At 32.5% G+C, this 23072-nt stretch overlaps 1 long non-coding RNA gene across 1 annotated transcript; it reads left to right on the top strand.

Annotated features, from left to right (window-relative positions):
• Positions 1-6103: 6103 nt before the first annotated feature.
• Positions 6104-22270, top strand: LOC148602215 (uncharacterized). The gene is made up of 6 exons (XR_015916991.1): positions 6104-7926; positions 8089-8223; positions 10229-10274; positions 12303-12778; positions 13898-17650; positions 19026-22270. It is a non-coding gene; the product is annotated as an uncharacterized LOC148602215 (long non-coding RNA).
• The last annotated feature ends 802 nt before the right edge of the window (positions 22271-23072 follow it).

The following is a 23072-nucleotide window of genomic DNA, read 5'->3' as shown; positions in this document are numbered from 1 at the left end:
TAAGACCAGATAGAAATATTCTACCAAGATTGCAGGAAACTTTCAACTCCCACCCATTCGGTGGTAGGCACATTATTGCATAAAGAAGAAAAAGAAGTAACCAAGCTTTGAACTTAAGTTTTTGATAAATGAATAACCATACTCATGGTAGTCACAGGTAAATTCCGTGTTGGTTCTGTGCACTAACATGCAAGTATTAAACATGAAGTAAAAAATGACCCTGCTGATATAGGAAGTCCCTGATACATTATTCGGTTACTGGAGGACTTCTGTTTGTTTAATTTGATTGTATCTGCAATCTGATTTTTGATGATGATTGATTTCAATTCGTTTTCATTCCTTCATTTTTGTGCCTTGACTTCTAAAATTTACATATCAATTGGAAAACATGCATGCAAAAATATTATCTGCATGGAATATTTTTTTCTCGGTCACTTTAATACCAATTTTATTACTCATCTGTTTTGCTGCGATTTATTGCCAAAATTTTAATTGGGAGTTTCTATGAAGTTTTTTTTATATTGGAAATAACTTTATTGCAATCACAGGATACAGAAAATACAAAAAAAAAGAAATACATAATTAACAAAACCTACAAAACAATATAAACAAATCAGCAATTTTAAGATACGTCCAAACATGTCTGTACTTGACCAATATGGAACTCATTTTCGCAATTCCAAAGACTAGAACACAAAATAAGACATTCATATCAATAAAGGTTTTAACTTTAAGTTTGTCAAGCTATAGTTATAGCTATTATGAAAATTGTATATTTTATTAATAAAATCTCTTCGTCTTCCCAGTCGAGGAAGAAACGATAGGACTAAAATCGAAAATCTTTCTGACAGCAATTGTATGTCTAGATGTCATTTATTTCATACCACAAAGCAATGTAACGACTAAATCAGCATGTCTGTTACATCATAAACTATGTTTTTTTTAATAGACTGGATAAATGCCAACGGTGGATAAATTTATGAAGCATTTTATGAAAAGAGCATCTTCGACAGGTGTTTCTACTAAGTTAATATAATACACTATAAAGCATTTTTCTAGATGACTTGTTTTTCCGCGACGTATTTTGGTTGTAATTTTGAGATGCATTTATATTCATCCACCCACAGCATATAGCACATTGCCAACAGTAATATGAGACACGTGTACAGCATATAGAAATTTGCCATACATATGATTGGTATTTATTGTTTTATTTTTCATACCTAGATTAATTTGAATATATTTACATTTTAAATATTAAACAATCTGCATTAACTTGTTTATCGGTATCGAAAACAATTTTAATAATTCCACTTATTGTTATATCCTTGAATCAGGTGTACAGCATATCGAAATTTGCTATGTATATGAGTGGTATTTTTTGTTTTATTTTTCATACCTAAAAGAATTTGCATATATTTACATTTTGAAAATCAAACAATCTGCACTAACTCGTTTATCGGCATTGACAACAATTTTGATAATTCTCCTAACAGTTATAGCCTACACGCTTTCACTTGTGACGTAGGAGTGCACATCACGTATTGATTTTATCATGTCTGTGTCGTAGCCGATCTCGTGACGTGGATAATCTATATAGGTGGTGTGTTCTGCATTTAAGTTCGGTTAAATGATATATCATCCCATTGGATACATGAAGTTACTCATGTTTAAACTAAGGTAAGATATTTGTTTTTTATCTACAAATTATCTCGATAATAATTTTGTTATTTAATTTACTCGTGGTACCCTCGTCATGGTCTGCTACTAATATGTTTCATTCATAAATGTACTCTACGTTCTTATGTTATCCAATCAGAACATTAAAAGACACGTCCCATACGATTGTCTAGTGGTTCGATGAGGCATCTGAGGGTTAACCAAATGGTATAGTATTTTGAATTTTAAAACGATAGCATCAGATACTAGTACTACAATGTAGTTAAATATTTTAAAGAGAAAACCAAATCTTTGTCATCAAGATTTTCATTTTCTCGGTATTCTTATTTACAGTTTCTTACTAATTGACTTACTGTATTTTCCATATGGTGCTTTATTGACATTTTGTGCTTCATTTCCCATGCTAGCTCATTATTTAAGTTCCGAATTTTAACTCTGTTTCCCTCAAAAGAATATAGAAAGACCTTAGAAGATAAAATAGGATATTATGCATTCATTCTAACATTTTGATCAACAATCGTATTTGTCTTTTGATACTTCGTTGATATATTTATCTGTGTATTTTATTTATTTACACTGCTTCCATGTTCTAAGGAGGCATCTTTGCTTTGTATGTCTCCTCTCAGTTTTTAAATGTTATTTGCTATTTATTTTGTATTTTGCAGTATATACATTTTGGCATCATTTATATTTCTACATATTTATTTCTGGCACATTGACCGAAACTAAAAAGTAATCTATTCGTTGTCAGTGACATATTTAAGATTACTTTAATAAGTTGGTCAAAGGTAGAGGGGTGTTTGATTAACTTCTGGTTGGTCACGAGTAGAAGGGTGTTTAATAAACCACTGGCTAGAGGGATTTGATTAACCACAGGCTGGTCACGAGTAGAAGAATGTTTGATAAACCACTGTTGGCCGTGTGTAGAGGGATGTTTGATAAACCACCTTCTGGTCACGGGTAGAAGGATTTGATAAACCGCTGGTTGGCTATGAACACAAAAATGTTTGAAAAACCACTGATTGGGCAAAAAAAGAAGGATGTTTGATGAACATTGGATTGGTCACCAGTAAAATGATGGTTGATAATCATTGGTTGATCGGGGTAGATAGATGTTTAATTAAATTAAGTATTCCAGTACCAAAATGTTTTTCGTGTAAAGTCATTGTAAGAGTTTAAGTTTATGGGCACTTTAAATTGGAGAATGGGGATACAGGAATTTAAACAATTTAATTCATTTAAAAAAATAGGCGACATATAGCTTCAGTGCAGCCACTGTTTTGAGAGAACTATGTTGCTTATTTATTCTTTTGGATTGTTTTTAACTTTTGGTTTTTTTTTCGATTTTAGTTTTTTTCAATTTTTCATTGTTTCTTTGATATTGTGTTTGTCTTTTGCAAAATGTATCTTTGAATTTGCACAGTTTAATTACCTTTTCCCATGCTAACTTTAAATACAAATGATGCATTATCTGTATTAAATTTCGCTAAAAATTTACTCACATATTTGTTCATTCTTAATCAATAGACATGTGAGTTCAAAGAATGATATAAAAAATAAGCATCAGATGACGCAATCAATTAGTAACGCTGCTGTGGATGTCAGACGCAACCATTGTATACCGCATGTCTGATTGAAACACTGACAGACGTCAGGGTCCGGTTTCATCCAGGATCTGCCTCTGATATAATGTATGTATTCAACCAAATGTCTATTTGGTGAGCATGATGAATGCATCGTGTGCAATTATTATTCATCTATCAATAAATTGTAAATATCTAAAACGATGATTAAATTAGGAAGGTTGTTCAATGTCAGGATAAGACGACTAAATGTAAACTTGTTTTCGGATATGTATGATTTCATGATAGCTATACAAAGATGCGATGCAAACAATAATGGAAAGTAAAAAATGATAACATTTATGAGGGACAAGTCAAGCGCGACAACTCAAATCTGACTCGACTACAATTGCTAATACTAGATATATTTCTTTGATGATGTTATCACTTTCAGAAGTGCTTTGTACTTCTCTTTAATTAATTGTGTAATATTAAAAATTGGTTAAGGCAATTGGGTTTTGGTACTACACTGTTGGTGATACAAGTACAGCTGAATGGTATAAACTACTCATTTTCACCATATTCCATCCACCATCCCCCAATTTAAAAAAAAATCCCCATCCAACCATACAATTCTCAAAGCATTTTTCTATGTCAAATATTTTCGATTCAAATTGATTGTTATATTTTGAAATTCTTCAACATGTAAACTTAAAAAAGATGGAATTTAATACATGTTTCATTTAGATTAATACTTCAAAAACTAATTTCCTCATTCTCCCCATTTGAAATCCCCATTCCCCAATACACTATACTCATTCTCCCAAAGCAGTTTACCCCATACAAGTGTTGTAATGGCCTACACAATAAACAAATATATTGATAAGAACTGTATCTTCCCAGTCTACACAATAAACAAATATTTTGATATGAACTGTATTTTCCAAATCTATCACACAATTGGAGGTATACTCCATAAAGACAATGAAACAATAACTGTATGAGGTATACAGACATAAATTTACACGTTTAATAATATACATATCCCTTTCATAAATAAGCATTGCATTAGTGATAATCTATTATTCTTCCTAGTTACCTGCAAAACATATTCGTATTATTATTAAAAATCAGATTTATAATATTTAATCATTAACAATAAAATAAAAGGAAGTACCATTGAAAAAGTTGCTTAATTAAAATAACTAAGAAAAGACAAATCCTCGCATTAGACTATGCATGATGAAGTCTTCCTGGCATGTATGTAGAGGTCTCCTTGTAAAATATATCACGATCACAGTAAAAAAATGGGTCAATTAATCTAGTTGGGATTGGGATTTAAATTCACCTTATACATATGAATTTACTTAACAAAACCTCCGATATACGAACTCGGCCAGAACAAGTGAAAATAATTTCAAGTCGTCAAAATAAATCATTTTGGGTGTTTATACTGATTTATTTAATTGAAAAAAGTATAAATGCTTATTATGTACCATGAGCTATTATTAAATATAGAACCTCGGAGTCAGACAAAAATGTATCCACATTGTTGGCTGGGTAGGGCAAGGTGTGATACTACTGAAAATGTCTGTGAACATGGCATCATTCTGCAGTCGCGGAACTAGGATTTATCAAAGGGTAGAGGCTGCCATTTGTTTATTTTAACCTGATTTTTCACAATTATTAACAAAACATTTCCAAAAAGGGAGGGTTCAAACCCTTGACCCCTTGGATAGGTCACTGTTCTATTTATGTACCTTGTGACAATAACAGTGATTGATCAATCAGAACTACACAGTCTTTCTTTATACACGGAAACAAACCTCTGAGGCACTAGGCAGAAGATTCTGTTCGAAATTTGACTGATCCGATTCTAAAATTAACGGTAAACTGGTTGAATTACTGAGCATTACTTAGGGCCTCGCTTTGCGCCAGAAGTCTTGGAAAAGTTACTGTTCATTATTTCTAGTAATATCTAACTGATTTTTTAGCGCTAGATGAAGGATACTTTAAATCGTATAACTATTATTCCGGCGAATTTTTGAAGAAAAAAATCTTTTGACGGCCGAGGTTATTTTTCAGTGTAGCGGAAATTGCAGAGTAGTTCCGATTGAGTTAGTAATTATATTTATTTGGAATTATTTCTTGTCGAGACGGCAGAAGTTTATAGTTAAGAGCATATTAACAGTTTAAGTTAGTGATATACCTAAACACACAACAGTTAATGTTGGAGGTATACGAAATGACTAACATACACATGTACTTTTAATGTATTAGTAAACTTATAAAGCACTTGTGTAGATTCTCCGTCAGTTCGTTAGCCATTATTGACACACACTGGTTCATAACATGGATGTATTTCATGTGTTGACCCAAGCCAGTTATCGATGATATCGTCCATTCTATAAACTATAGCCAGTTAATTAAGTTGAAGATATATGTTTTTACTGTCAGTTTATCTTAACTATTTACTTTTCCCTTTTTTCTTGATGTATCAATTTTAGATAACGTTTATCTTACTGATAACATCTTTGTGGACACTGTATTCAATATGTTCTATAAAATATCAAATCAAAGGTTTTCTTGGGTTGAGCAACATCCAAAAGTAAATATACCAATCGACAAATAATAAGCTAAGAAAAAGAATATCAAGTGACTCACAGAAATGAAGTAGAAAACTGGTGAAGATACACTTCAAAGTTTAAAAGCCAATATGTTATTTTGTGGACCCATGAAGTTTATACAGGCCGATCTGAAAAATTCCAAACGATGATAGAACTGTCATTTTTTTTGTCATTCCCTCCGCGGGACTCGACCTCGTACCGCGGTGACATCGCCTATTACCATACATCGTGTACTAAGTAATAGTCCTAGATTAATCTTACGAGGAGGAATGACCCAGTCAGGGAAAGCTTTATTTTATATAGTCTAGCTGGTATGAGTTCGAGTCCCGCAGAGGAAACGACCAAAAGTTGAATTGTAAATTTAACAGTTCAAAAATCGTTGGGAATTTTTCAGACTTTTCTATGCTTAAGTTATCTTCCCTGTATCAATTTGATCCGATGGAGCAGCGTAGTGAATAGAGTCGTCACATTCTGAGACGTTTGTATATATACATATACTATTCTTGCTATGAAGAAAAAAATACAAAGATTTAACTTAAACAAACCTTGACATTTGAAGTGCTGACCATTACCGCATTACCGGCACACCAGTCTTGTTCGACTTTTTTTTATAGTTTGCATTAGTCAATAACATTTCGGTCTTTTTTTAATCAGTTTTTTTTTATTTATTTGTGCGCTAATTTGGTGAATTGTGAATCGTGTGGTATTCCTCACGCATATTTCTTACAAAACCAGAGTACAAATTACTGGTTTATAGTCGCTTGTCAAACAGTTCATCGAATTCCAAAATGCTTAATATGCAGATTGTTTTTTTTTTCTTTTTCTTCTCAACTTTTTATCTAATATTGTATAAAAAAGATGAACATAAGTAGTAATGAAAGTTTAATTAAGGGAAATTTCATTGTTCAAGAAAATATCTAGATAAAAACTGGATTGAACCGCTTTTCACATTTTCGAAATACATTTAACACGGAAAATGTCTTTCTTTTATCTTAATTTTCAGCGTTTAATTCAGAAATAAACTATCATTTGAATTAGAAATGCTTTGGTTACGAATTTGTATGTTACTGGTACACATCATGGATTTCATATTTTTTTTTTATCAAAAAATAGATTTTCCAATATGATTAATAAAAGTAAAAACTAGAAACGAACATTAATACATTTATATACTGTACTTCTAGCTTATGTCTATATATGTCTTGCATACTCTATTTATTAAACTTAATGTCAGCATTTTGCTCACCTTATCAGTTAGATATGTCAATTTTTATACTTGAAAACTAGGTTTTATTGGGGATACATATTTTTAATGAATAATTTTTTTCTTCAAATTTCAAATATAAGACAGCCATGACATTAAGTGTCTAGTCAATACTGGATTCACGCCAGAGTCAATATTCGATATGGTCAGCTCACACCGATTGTGCATAGCTTTGAGGTCGACCACCCTTCATTAGTATGTCAGTGACTCGGGAGACATAATTGAATTCCAATATTTTTGAAGAGAAGATATCATTTTTGTCTGATATTCAACAATGAGAAATTTAAGTTTAACAAGGTTACTATTCATACGGCAGGACTTTGTTATATCGGTCATTGACCGATCTACCATTATAATTGAAATTAAATAAATGTTGTTTTTGTTTTCTTCTATTTACTGTATGAGTAATGACTTCATGGTGCAATGCGACCCGAGGTACGAGGTCAAATTTCATATTAGGAGCATATATACTTAAGACGCAAAAAAAACTCAATTGGCACTTATTGTAAAAATGGATCTTGGAATTTCGCAAATTTTTATTTTTAATATATCTATTGTAACCTTTAGGTGTATAATGTACCAAAGTACAAGAAACCTCTAACCTACTTCTACATCTAGCTGTTATATGTTCAAACTGGTGTGTAATGGTGCACAATCATACCGGACAATGAACACATGGAGGTCGTCAAGTGCTGCATTTACGCATGCCTATTTATCAGCAGACCATATCCGGAAATTACATTTCATTCAGACGACAGAAAGCACGTGAGGCGGACGAGTTTCACTAATGGCGGTAAGTTTGAAGGCTGCGATAAAAAGGGGGAAATTGAGCGAATGATCTTAAATCTTTCATTTTCATCTATGTTTTATAAAATGTATAATGACGAAATCGTCGTATGACTTGCAAAATTTTCCATCACCCTTATGAGCTGATCGATTTGAAACAATTTTCCAGTCTGCTGACCAATTAGCATGCGGCTAATTAAACAACAAAGCCAAGTGTCGGTAAGCCCATTGGTTTGACCTGGTTTAGTAGTTCATTGTACTATTACACTTTTATATACCATGCCTGGGATGGAACAGTCTAGAAGTAAGTATTGTTGTACGATTAAACATAATTTTTATTAATATGTTGAAATAGATTGTTAACTAATAGTTGATACATGTTTTCTTAAGACAATAGTATTACACGTACTGTCTAATTAGAAAATTAATACTTGTTTTTTAATGAATATTATTTCTTTTGTTCGAAATATAAAACCCACCTTGTGATAGTATAGTACATAGCTACTTTAATTTACTTTTCCTTACTCAAAGATCCTTTAAAAGGTATGAGTATTATAACTATCAATTTTACTGTAAATTTTGGCAGTCTTAAATCTCATTGATGTCATGCATGTTGTCACGAAACGAGAATATTATTAAGGTATTTCGTATTATCGACAAGAACAACCGTACGGGTACAACTTTTGGGACATTAAACCGGACGTTATCACTTAAAATTTGAATACATTGTTTCCGAAATTATCAATGATGACACATTGACTTTATGATGAAATGCCTTCCTCTTTTCTTTAGCTTTCTAAAATAAATTGCATCGATTTGTTGTTGTCTGGTGTTTTATATCAACTGCAGTTGTTGATCACATGTGATCAGGGGAGGGAACTAGTACATGCTAGAATTATATTTTTTGATTTTTTTTAATATTTTGTTTATATTTAGTAAGAAGAGTAAAAATTATTATTTCAAAAATTATAGTTTCTACGTCACCAATTATGGGTGATAAAATATATAAAGGAAGTGCAATATTCACATGTAGAAAAGATACAAAGATAAATGATTAAAATGAGAGACATCTATTTTAACAAAGATAAGACGTCACCAAGCAAAAAAAGATAGTAACTTAAAGGATATAGTTCAGTTCTAATGAACAATGTGCAAATGAATTTTGATTTTGAATTTTCATTAATCAAAAATAAATGTTCACAAGCTTATCTCTTCTTTCTAAGTTAAGGAGAAAATCATACTTAAGATGTGACCTTAATGGTATCTCCATCTATCACTCATTAATTATATATGCCGAAACTTTAACTGATACGAACTAACCCTTGAGAACGATGACACTTGAACATGGAGAGTCTAAATGGAGAATCTATCACTATAGCTAATATAATGGCATGTTGGCCCGTCGGTACATGCTTGATTACCATACAACACCTGCATATGCCTGGTCAACAGAGGACGTTGTCCTAAGTTAATGTCAGTCAGACTTCCATGGCGAGGTCACTGTTCGATCCGCCATGTTTTGTCTTCGTCTATCACATGGGATATATGTGTCTTTGTATTGTTAATTTTTATTTGTTTGAATTATTCTTTAACTATCTGTCATAATCAAATGCCATCGGAATTATCATCATTCTGTTCAGACACCTAAATACTAGTCAGCAGCCTCAAAGGTCAAAAAAAAAGTTTTGCAAGGATACGTCAATAGCTATATCGCTAGGGCCTTATAATCATACATGTATGTTTAGTCGATTTTATTTTTCGCCTTAATGACAATAGTGCTGGACACTGGTCATGGAACTGCTTTATTGTTGTATTATATTACAATATAACGGATTTCGCTGTTGGAGCAGAGCATGATTACTGTTCCAGAGCATGATTACTGTTCCAGAGCATGATTACTGTTCCAGAGCATGATTACTGTTCCAGAGCATCTGATTTCACTCCCGGTTATTTGTTTGGAGTTCATATTGCTTGTGCTTCATTTTTTGTGTGACGTCTTGTTTTCCTTATCTTCAGTTTTATGTGTAAACTTTTTTATCCGGTTCGTTACATTGTGTGTATGTAGATTGTCTCTATTTCATATGTTCAAATTTAAGCCATTTTTTTGTGTATTTTGACGTGTTTAAATTATTCCACTGCTGACGCTTCGGTACTTTTGCCGACATTTTAATTTTTTGTAATAGTCTAATTTTCATATTCAACTTCGTTTCAGTGTCCGCCGCGGTTTGTTTCTATCTAATTCGTTGTATTTTCGTGAGTTTTTTCCCTTTGATTTTAACAGTTTAATATTTTTTTTCCTTTTATTCAAGCTTCATTTCGTGGCTTCAGATATTTATATGGATCATAATCCTGTCCGTAAGTAAATGAACACCTTTAACTTCAATATTAGAATATAATATACCATCGTCCCAGCCATTGTACATTGTGTTTATTTCTGATATGAATCATCACGATTCCTGCTAGTATCGAACCGGAACCATCAGGATTTTAATTGTTTTTGTATTTAATATTATTAATTTTACTTTCTAAAGCATCATTTTTCAAGATTGTTCAATAATCCATATAGTTTTGTCTTCTTCCAATTTGTGTTTAACTACATTTGCCAAAAGTTTTTGACGTTGATATGTTATATTTGATATATAGTTGTAGATTCTCTGTATAGAGACAAAACCAATTATAAAACATAAGGAATTTAAAACAACATGCAAAGAAGCATTTAAATATTAAACAATTCAAAGAACATGACGAGTCTTCCCATATAACATCTTTCACCAAATTTACCAAATCAGCGGAGCAATAAATAAAATACAACTGATTAAAAAAGACAGAAATGTTGTACTGTAAGAGAGGTCGAACAAAACTGGTAATGAGCAGCACTTCTAATATCCAGTGAACTTTCTTTTTTATTTGTGTTGACAAATCTTGGTATTTGTTTCTTTATACTAAGACAAGAATGGTAAATCATTTTTTCTTTCCTCGAGAGTTTTTTCTTTTTATATTAAATTGTAACACGTTTTTTATGAACAAATTTTAAAATCGTAAGCAACAGTATTTGTTTGAATTAAGAATACAAAAAGTAAACAGAAAAAAAATTTAAAAAATTGTACAGAGGGCTGTAATACGACATTATCATTAGTCAGAAGTGCCTTGGGTCAGCAAGAAGACAATAACCACGATCAAATTAAATTTAACTATTGGAGAGAAGATAGAAGATCAACTACAAAAAGCTACCAATGGAAAATGAAATGTCCGGACTGAAATAACTAGGAGAAAAAAAATATACGATTAATTATGATGTCATTACTATGAAAGGCAAATGTGTCTTCTATATGCTGGATATTAATTTTTATATAAGTATCTTGTCGTGTCTTTTAATGTGTTGTGAATGTGTCAACATAAACAGATATTAGGAAGTGTTTTTGATGCTCTTCAGAATTTCAATTATTTCATTCTCTTTTATCATTCCTATCGTTTCATATAAATTTTGTTTGGACATTTTCTGCTGGAATGTGATAATGGCTCGTGTCCCTTCTAATCACAATCACTGCATACAATAAGCAGAGTCTTCCAAACTTTTATACTTTCTACATGCTAAGGTTACTATTTTTAATATTTCTATGTAAATGTGATTTTACTCTAAATTTTATGGAACACAATGACGACAAGGCCACAAGTGTTTGTTGTCTCTTTACGTCAAACTAGCGGAAAGACGCATATCCCGTCTTCCTTCGGTTTTCTGTAAATATTCAGACTGCGGTAAAGTAAACATCATATTCTGCATTGTGTTAAATAAGATGCACTCCTTATTTTCAAGTGTTAATTAGTTTTACTTGTATTGTGGACAAATCAACGAACTAACTATTATTGTCTTATGTCCGACATTAAAATATCATAATGAAGTCTGTGGGCAAAACACTTTTGAAATACCAAAATAACAAAAAAATGAATTAGTTTAAACGTACACAAAAAATCGTCTTATTTTTGTGACTTTCAAGTGTACATTTCTTTTTTTTTTTTAGTTTATTGCGTGTTCGTGCATGTACTTGCCCTAAGTAACACTTCTACTTTAATGTGACTTTATTATTTATTCATAATCTTCCTCCTGTAGTTTTTTTAAAACTGATGTGCTTAAATAAATGTTGAAACAATTCGATTGAACGAAAATATATCCGATTTACCTTGTCGCTTTGCACACAACTCAACTAAGACAGTTTAACTTTTACGCGAAGATTTGTTTTATATTATTTTAATTTAATTTAATTCATTTTATTTCATTTTCGTTTATTTATTTTTGACAAAAATGATAACAGAGTAGTAATTTTTAGATTACAAAGACTTAAAACCTTGTTATGTCATTGGCCATAAAATATAATCCATTTTCAGACAACTAAAATCCCACCTTAATTGGAAAATTAGGAAGTCTAGGGAAGCTAAACATTTTAGACATCTGGCACAACACAGTTTAGACGTTGCCCCTGTTTTCCATTCTTCGAATATAATATCAAAACAGTGCAACATGCTGATGTCAGCAACCATTCAACAGACCTGAATGCGTTCCCATGATTCCTAATTCGGAACGATTGCCATGACCCCTGGTGGGAGCCGAACCCTGCAGGTGTGGGTACTGTTTGTTTCTCATATTGTATAACGTGTCACATGATAATTGACACTTGTTGACAGTTTGTGCACCAAAACGGCAACTGTTTATATAAGGATATTTTAGCACAAAAAAAATGCATGTGCGAATGTGATATATGATGCAGTTAATTTGCAATGATGCGACATTCTTTGAAAAAGTTTACAGAAGCTTGGTGCCTTGTGTGATCTGACGTGTGCTCTGCAGAAATACATACTGTAAGGTACAGTAGAGTGTTGTTAATATAATGATGTTTTTTCTCTTGTTTTGTTTATTTCATTTACCTTGCCTTATGTGTCTATTTTCCCCTTTCTTGTCTTTTTTCTCGGAATATATTCCTTTGATTTCCGCTCTTGATTACACCGTAGAACATACATTGGTCTATAGTACTTGGTCTTTTCATGTCTATTTGATGGACAAGGCTCTTATACTGCCTTTTAAACAGGTTGATATTTTTATGTGGTCTATGTCCTTCGTTTTGAAATTCTGATTTAAAGTCTTACCAAAACTTGACCTTTATTTTAACTCATAATTTTAGTACTTAAATTTCAGTACTTGACAATGCAATGTCACTCCGTTCCTCTGTATCGACTCGTCTCTTACTCATTTGACAATTGCTTTTCTTTATGTTCAGGTTGCACACCTTACTATATGTTCCATTGCATGTCGGATAATGCGGCTAATTGTAATACTATATTCTACATGAGTCGTCTTTAGTGTATTAAGTACAAAAACATTTTCCATTGAATTTTCTCTATCTTAGCATGTGTTATACTAATCTTCGCAAGGCCATTTTAGCACTCCTTGGAAATTTGCATTTAATAATAAACCACATTCAGACTTTATAAAATAATAATATGTTAAACCAATACGGTTTCTGCAAAGTCTTTGTGAATCAGATTTTCACTCAGATTTTCAAGTCATTGGGTGCAATCTACCCGATTTTTGCAATGCATTACAGTTGCAGATTTTGAATCATGTATTAGTAAGTCTATCGATTTCTCGTTATTATAAAGAGAAGATAGTTTTTTATTGTCCTTATTAAATCCATTGTACCTTTGCCCAAGGTAAAAGACAGCACACACTACTTAAACTTCAAGTGATTTAAAATGTGTATAAATGTCTAATTAATTGAATGCTCCTTATTGAGAATACAATTGTATTCAGGTAATGAGCTTGTTGACTCCAAGCCACTCCTACGTAATGTTTTAATTTTCTATCTTCCTTAAATGACTAAATGTGCTCAAGATCAAACATATTTCTTTAATCGAGTAAGAATCGATGAATTACAATGCGGATCAAACCTTCCTTAAAAACGGAATTTGTTTGCTTTGTCTCACAGGTGTATATATGAGGATCACTGTCACTCCGAAAACAGAAACTGAAAGGAACCGAAGACTAATAGCTGAAGAAACCTCGTGGCAGAATGAAAGGTTTTACTTGGGATTATTATAAATAAAACGGCGTAGGAATATGAAACCAAGCCCCGGTTAGAAAGGACACAACAGAAGTTACAGAGATCGTCAATTTAAACGGAGGAAGTTTACACAACTACTCAAAGTTACTCAACGTTAGTAAAGGTTTGTTGATTTTGTTGAAAAAAAAAGAAAATATAATGTCTTGATCATTGTAGTAACAAAACAATTATTATGTGTATAGAAAATATTTATGTATAAAATGTTCCATACTTTCTTTTCTTATATCATTATCTGTTTCCTATATATATACTATTTTCATGACAAATAGTATATTTAATGTTCATAGGACCGTTACTACGTCATAATGTGCTTATACTTCTGTCTTATTGGAAGGTTTGTATACGAAGTTAAATCGTTGTAGAGGACATAACGTGTTGTTCTAATCATGATGTATGTCTTATAAGTCCGGTCAATTATAAATCAATCTATTACATTTGTTCTACAAAGTTATAATTTTAAGAGAAACACAATGATTGTTAAACAAACCAAAGTGACTTTAAAGTGACAGATACAAGGGGTGTCTGGGGGTTGGAACTCTCCTTTTTGAAAGATTACCTTCTTTCCTTGGATAACCCTTTTTCACAATCTCTGTATCCGCACCTATTGTGGCTTTTAGTTGCACTTAATTTCGTTTACAACATTATTTTATGTATATTTGCAATAGAAAATAACAGGAATCTATCGACATCACATTCTTTAGATCTTTTCATAAACTCACGAACTTTATTCATATACTTTATCAATAAAATTTTTACATAACACGTGTTATTTCCTACCAGCTTTAATAGATGAATCAGTATGAAACCTAGTGTAACTACGTAATTGCTTCTGAACTTAAATTTGAAAAAAGGTATAGGGAACAGTCATATTGATGATGGAGTATACGGAATGAAATTCTAAGATATAAGTGGTTGTCTATATTTTAAAATCATCCTTATATAACTAATAAACGCACTAAGTTAATCCAACAACAAAAAATAGTCTGTTGAAGGGTTTAATCATTTCAATTAGTGCCTTAAACAACGAATCATTATCACTGAAGTTTGACTATGCGGTCTCGACAGATGAAACACTTACCAGTTTGTTACATGTTGTGCAGTTATTTATTTGTGCCATTATGTCATTTTGTCCCATTTATGTACAGATATTTAGGGTGCACCTGATGCACATTTTTGTGACGCATTCATAGATGTAATTTGAGTCATATCTTGGTGTCAAAGTGTACTTAACACTAAGGCTGACATTAGGTCCATTTGTACGACCCATGGAAGCTGAAGGGCGCCTTCTTTGAGTTATTACCTTAACAGTCAATTAATAAATTGCCTGCGGTGATATTAGTATAAAGGGTTATCTTCATTAGTTGTAAAATGACCTGTACTACAAATTAAAATCCCATTCTAAAACACAGAAAGGAAGTAGGTAGCAGACGATCACGTGATATATTAATGACGAAATTAATTTCGCTAGACAAAATTTCGTATTTATTTAAGTCTGAAGGTCAAAACTGTTCATACCTTGTCGAAATTCCATACCTGAAATCTGCAGACGGAATGTGACATTCTTTTTAGATGCGACCGCCCAAAATATATTTTATAAGTGTATCGAATGACGTCAATAACTAATATATTTACTTCCGGATTATTTACTTTAAGGATACTGAAGGCAGACAAAAAGATTCGATAATATTGGTGCATGTATATATACGTCTTTAACGATTTGAGAGGGATTAAATATTTTGTACAGTTATACTTGATCATTTAAATGGTCATTCGGGATCATTCATAAATAAAAACGGTTCATAAATTTTTTCACTTATGTAATTGAAATGTATTTTTTTGCTTAGTCTACTTTATATTATTCATGAATCAAGCCTGGGGATATTGAGTGTCTAAAAATTCCAAGACAATAAACCGATCTCTGCATTGATGATGCTGCAATGCATTGACATATATAATTTCGTTCAGTGAACATCAATGATTTATTCAACAGATGAACTCTGCTTTTGTCTCATAAATTAATTATTATACAATCTAAATCTACTTAGCGACGGCAGAGAAAAGAAACACTATCCCAGCTAGATTTTCTTTGTTTGTGTGGAGTCTGGAATAAGGAGTGCCATGAGGATGGCGATTAACCACATCAAAGGGGTGAACAAGAAACTGGTTAAATTCGAAATGTACATTTAATAGCTTCTTTATTTAAAACAAGGTGATAAAGGCTCTAAAATTTAAATTCACCCAATTGCAGATATAACGACATATTTTAGGTCTGTGACGAGTGTTTGCCGAAAGTCTTTGTGTGGTCACAGTCATAAAGGAAACATTCTTTTCCGCTGAATGTTTGAAAGAAAATGTCTACTTGTGGTTTAGAAGGGATTGCTCCAGGCTAGATATTAAAGGTGTTCAAAAAATTTCCTGAGTGCAAAAGATACGAAAGTGAATGGAAGAACATCTGTCGAACAGACATGAACACCACACGCGCATCTTTTCAATAATTTTGAAATTACTTTTTTCGGGTGCCAACCGTTTTTATTTTATTGAACTTAATTATAGTATGAAAGGTCAAGTTCAGACCAGTCATTTAAGGATAGGTGTATGTTTGCATGCGATTATGTATTTATAGAGGTGATAAATATTTTAAATTTCATTCGGTTATGTACATGGAGTAAGGCCAGTGCGTAATAATTTTACTTCTTTTTAAATTGTGAATATTTTCTTTATAGATGAGGTTTTTTGTTACAAGGTTGTGTAAATATAATATTTTATTAATTGAGATGATTTTCTTGTATTTTCTTCGCCTTAATAGCTTTGTGAATTTTGGATTAGCTTAGAATGTTTGAATATATACTTACATGAAAATGAATGTCAATGATATAATTTTAGATTTTAGACATTTTTTCCGAGGATGTTTACTTGAAATGTTGAAGAATGTAGGGAGACATTTTAACTCATTATTCTGTGGATACTTCAGAGAATATGATGTATGACTTTGCAGTTTTGAAAGATTAATTTTTCATATAATGCTAGTACCACCACCGTCACTAATTATTTTATCTACGTGTGATGTAAGGAAAATATTAGCAAAACTATGTCTAATTCATTGAAATGTTTTTATGAATGAATAATGGATGTTCTGCGTAAGAGCAACATGACACAGTTGTACATTTCATTCATGACTGGTTGTACATTTCATTCATGAATGGAAGGAATGAATAATTTTCCATTGAAATCTTTAAATCAAAATTTATGTGAAGAATTCGAATTATTTATCAGACGTCTATCTTCTTGTGAACGAATATTAAAATTGTAAACGTAAAGGACTTTTATGACGCATTCTTGTTTACAAAAAGGTAATATCGACGAGCGACATCAACCGTAGATATGTGTATATAATTTGTAAAATATGAAAATCGTAGGCATTTGTATTTGTGATCGAATATCTCCTAGTAGGTAACTATATAATGTGTTAGTATGGAGAATAGTTAGCGTGGGCGTCCGTAGTAATGTCGATTAGAAACGTGAATGGATGGAGAGAATGTTCGTGAATGAACTCGGTGAGAAAATAACCTGTTATTAATTAGACACAAGGCGAAGACAAAGGGCAAAGTATCAACTAAGGTAAGATCTTTGTTTCTTTTTTTAATGTTTATGATTCTAGTTTAGTCTGCCTGAACTTGACCGATTTAATGTGAAACGTGTAATGGCTTAGTTTAACTATTGATTAAATTAGAACAGAAAGTTCATACCACTGATTTTATACCCTATAATTCACACTTTATATTTGAGTACCGATTTCCGGGAGCGTAATCTGAAGCGTAATTGTAAAAGTTTCAGAAGTTTATTGCATTTTTTTTATCACATTAATATTGTTTGGGCTAAAAAACATAAATGACGTCTGCGGCTGAAGCAAACAAGTAATTTTTATAGCAGATTTTTATAATGATCTTTATATTGAAAGCCTATCCCTTTATGTTCCCTTTGTATTGAACGCCCATCCCTGTATGTTCTCTTTGTATTGAAAGCCCATCCCTTTCAATTAAGTGATACGTAGTAGGTTTGATAAAATTGTACGAAACTGGGGCAACAGGTGTAAATGTATAATTTTTTTAAAGATCAAAACAGAAAATTGAGTTAGTGTCCTTTTTTTTAATCGGAGACATCACTGGGACGGGTGGCAAAACAAAGTTCAGTACCGCAAATAGTAAAGAGCAATGATATATGAACTAGAAAACATGAAAAGCAACGCAAAGCAACATATATTCAGTCCAAATTCTATGAGCGTGGACGTCATTAAATAGGGCAACATATATTCCGTCCACGTGTATTTATTAGACTCTTAAATGTAGGGTTCGTCCATATCAGTTTTAGGAAAATCTAGTTTACACATGAAACTAAGGGATGGGTGCAAATTGTAGGATCTCTGCATATCGTTCAAACAATACTATCAATAATCGCTTCCTGTTTTGTGTATAAACCATATCAAGTTAAATCCTTTGTGTACTTTTCAAAAGTCAATTTAGTACAATTATCAGAATTCTCTTTGTTCTTCATTTTACCGACATGCCTATTTGTTAAAACTAACATTTCAAGTGACTGGTACATATTTAGTGTAGTAGTGTCGTTCTCGGTCGCACGTGGCGATATTCCGGTGTCGTCTGAGTTAATTTCAATGTCACGTTCTGGGTCAGGCCGACCTTGTTTGCTATTTCTTTGGGTAATAATGATTTTTTTATATATATTTAGAAAACGGTACTTACTTTTGAATGTTATCTTCGTAATTGTGCATTGTTTGAGGTTTTAGAAAATTCAAACAATTATCAATGCGTGAATATTATCAAGATCATAAAAAACTATATGCATGCTTGTAAAAGAGAGTAAGCGCTTTAAAAAAAAAAGAACATGCATGTATTTATGAATAACAGAAGTTGGTACATGTATAAATTCTCTTTTTAAGGCGTTGAACATAATATAATCATTTATTTTTTTCATTTAGAATAGTTTTAGATGGCGTTTGATAGTGTATGTATCGAGACATTGACTATAGAGCAAGTTACTATTTGCAGTTTTCATGGCAAACACTCAGAAGACGCTTTATTTGTGGATCTGTGTCCCATCGACGCAGTGTTCATATCTGTAGTTACGCAAAATCCACATTCTTGTTTATTCGGAGTATGACGCAGTTGATTAGTGATGTAGGTGTCTTTTGTCAAAATTCCAGGACAATCGGTTCTGCGAAAATATTTTTCTCCCAACTATGTCAATATTTCAATTTATATTTGTTTCGTGATATTAGTTACGCAAGTTGGTGGTCTTTATAACCCCAGTTTCCGCCTCTGTGTATTGTCATTGAATTTTTACTTAGAAATGAGAATATTTACATTTACAAAGACTTTGAAAGATGCAATCAAAACACCGAAAATGTTACTATATTTGGAAATATAAAAGAAAACGGAAAAAAAACTATAAATCGTTTTAAAGGTATTCGTTCAGTTTTAAACTGTTCAATTTGCTTAGGAAGTGACCATTGGGTAAGCGATATATTTGCCTAAGTATTTCGTGGAAGTTACATACATGTTGTTCGGGTCTCCACCTATCGATCGGGAACGGTCGTACCAGTGTCGGATTAAACATTGTATAGATTCTTTTTTTTTTAAGTTTTGATATTCCGCCGCTTTATTGGTTGCGTTAAATGAGAGAGAAATCAAGTGAGCGTATGCGTCATAGTTAATGATTGGAACACATATTTGTGGTTAAATCTGCATGCACGGATTGTGCATCATAGCTACTGCTTCAAATCTTTACATGTTTGAGTGTTGATAGGGTAGGTGTCTGATAGTCATATATGTATAGTGTTTGTATGTCAGTAAAGTTGTGAAAATGATATTGATTCTCCTCTTTAAGAAAATAATCTGTATTCTACTAGACAGAAGTCGGAATAATCTGTATTCTACTAGACAGAAGTCGGGTAAAGAATAATCTGTATTCTACTAGACAGAAGTCGGGTAGAGAATAATTTGTATTGCACTAGATAAAAGTTGGGTAAGATTTTTTTGTGCGCGGATATGTATAAATTTTACTTGTTTACACCATTTGGAGCTCTTAGGTATTTATGTACCTGTGCAGTGCTGTTTATGTACAAATGTACGGAAATGACACGGGTTGTTTCTTGTGGTCAATTGGGATCTTTGTGTGAGAAATTTGGGTCTGTTCTTTGCCCTATCCGTCAGTCGCTGCGTCGCTTTTACTGCAGTGATTGATTGATGAGGCTTAAAACGGGTTTAATGTCAACAGATTGGTAGGTAGATTATTTGACAAATTGTCAGCTAAAGGTTAGAACTGTAACAGTATTTTGACGTTTCCTGTGTGTTTTGTTTTAGGGTAAACATCTAGTGTCTACTTAATGTAAAGGGCTGGTTTTGTATAGTAGTTGTTTTATCTTTCACCTACTGGATGCTGTTCTTCCAGGGTTGTCATCAGGATCATAACTTGTGATATGGCCAGTCTACTAATATTTACTGCCCTGGACTTTACATTTTATGTCATTCGCCTTCTAAGTGAGTTCTTGTTGTGCTGAAGTATTAAGTTCTTGTTGGAGAGGAAAGGGTGTGAATTAGACTAAGAACGGTAACTCAAGTTTCATTTCGACTTGATTAGGTTAGGTTACTAAGTACCGATCGATGACAACAGATGTCAGAGGTATTCTCAATTAAAATTGATTTTTTCCTGGACTGTCACTTCCCGGTACTCGTGTTTTATCCGTGTCGACGGGAGATAACACATCACATATATATAAGTACATATAAGTATAGTCGATTTGACTAAAAGGCTTAGCCTATCAAATATGGTTTCTTTAACCAGGAAATCGCTTCATATGAATTAGCTCTATTACAACATCTACAAATGTAAGTTTACAACGAACGTTCGTTTGTCAGGTGACAGATTAAAGACCACGTGATTTGTATATGACGTGTTACATTGTATACCTATCTCACGTTTATTTTTTCACGATTTCTGTCCTTACCTTCTGTTTTTCACCCAAACCTTTTATAAAGAATCAGTTGTTCGTCTTGGTTTATTTTCACTGCGAATGCAGAAACTGACTTTTTTCCTCTAGTTCACCTTTCCACGTGAATATATACTAAATGGATTCTTTTTATGAACACATTAGAATAAAGGTGCATGTTACATATATATGTAGTGCATGCATACTTTAATATATAGAATATGAGTGCGCATTTATGACATGAGCGTACCAGGTAACTAGCTACATATGTAATACCAAGAAGGAGATAGATGCTAATTATTTAATAGAGTGATTCAGTAATTCTGATTGTTTCTCTTGAAATATGAAAAGAAGAGACGCTATCACATTTAGCTTGCGCTATTCTGGAGATTAATTCCGGTTGTTAGATATTCCTGTTTGAGGATGTGCTACTGACTTTGTAGAATACTATGCCATTTTTATCAGTCACTGTGTTATGATTTTACCACAGGGCCGATGATAATGGCATGAAAATCTACTTAATTTCAACGATGACGGCTGCGATCAACATACACCGGTATTCTTGGACTATCCATGAAGGTTTTTCTGGTCTAGAGATTGGCGGTTTTAATTAAGTTAGCATGATAGAAATTCGAGCTAAAATGTCATACTAAATATATAAAAGCAGATTTTACACCTAATAGCGAAAACAAGAGGAATGAAAGAAAAACTGTCTCGGACGTCGCCCAGTATAAAAAGGTCCGAACCTGACAGCAGATCGGACACTCTGTTGTCTTGTAATTATGTGGTGTCCCCAGATGGGAATCTTAGCACACTCAAATCTGGTATGGAAAGTGCCCCTACCAATTCAACTAGAAGTACCATATCACACGTTCAGTCTGCAGACCATCTATTCCAGTACAAAAATTCTGACTATTTTAAAATTATCAAAGCATGTTCCATCACTTTAAACGATATATTTGACTACAACGATGGCGAACCACATTGTACCATATCAAAATGTGGTATTAAATATTGCAAAACATGCAACATTCGTATAACCGACCCTTACTTCTCCAGTTCCCTTACGAACAAAACCTCCCATACAAGAAGTCACGATGACTTAAGTTGCAAATCAACAAACTTAATATATGGATTAGAATGCAACTTATGTGGTTTAATATATGTCGGAGAAACGCAAGAACGATTAAATAAAAGAATGTGCGGTCATCGTTCGGGAATTAACACCACCAAATTCCCGACAGTCTATCAACACTTTAATCAACAAGATCATTCAATCCTCTCCATGAAAGTTCGTATTTTGGAGAAAAAAAAAATACCATCCTACGAATGTATGATTTTAATTACTTTATGTTCTTTTTTGTGTATGTCTATTTTCCATGTCTGGTCTTTGTCCCTGGATTACATTCCTTTGATTACCGCTGTAACCTTGGTTCCCTTAATTATTTTTTAAAAAAAAGTTGTGTTCTGTATAAAATCGGTTGGTTTGTTTACACTGGTTTAAGCACGTAAACTCGTCTGGAAGGACGACCTACAAAATTAATCTGAACAGAGTTTGATGAAACTTAATGACAATCAGCCTTGGGCATGTCTACTCCCAAATTTGTATCGTTGTATCACAAAACATCATAGCAGATATAAGAAATCGGAGTCGTCGTAGGCTCATTTGCTCGGAGAGATCTACCTTCCCTGAAAATTTCAAGATAATCAATGTACTAATTTCGGAGTTATTGCCTTTTTTTTTTTTTTTTTTTTTTTTTGCTAATCTTACTTTTTGGCAGTTTTTGCCTATTATTTAGAAAACAAAATCAGATTGATGATTAATGTTTATTTATAAAATGTTCAGTTTTTCAACATCTTTTTTTTTTCTTGTGCCAATTTCAGAAAAAATTGTTGACCCTTCTTGGAGTTATGACTCTTGAAAGTACATTGTTGACGCTTTCATGAGTTTTTTACTATTATCTAAAAAATGGAAGAAGGATGATGATTAATGTAAACGGATAAAATGTTCAGTATCTATTGTTGGTGCCAATTTCA

This window comes from Perna viridis, chromosome 12 (genome assembly GCF_037379345.1).
Source record: "Perna viridis isolate PV_CMFRI_1.1 ecotype Kerala chromosome 12, ASM3737934v1, whole genome shotgun sequence".
Classification (NCBI taxonomy): Eukaryota; Metazoa; Mollusca; class Bivalvia; order Mytilida; family Mytilidae; genus Perna; species Perna viridis.
This window is presented reverse-complemented; position numbering and strand designations above follow the sequence as displayed.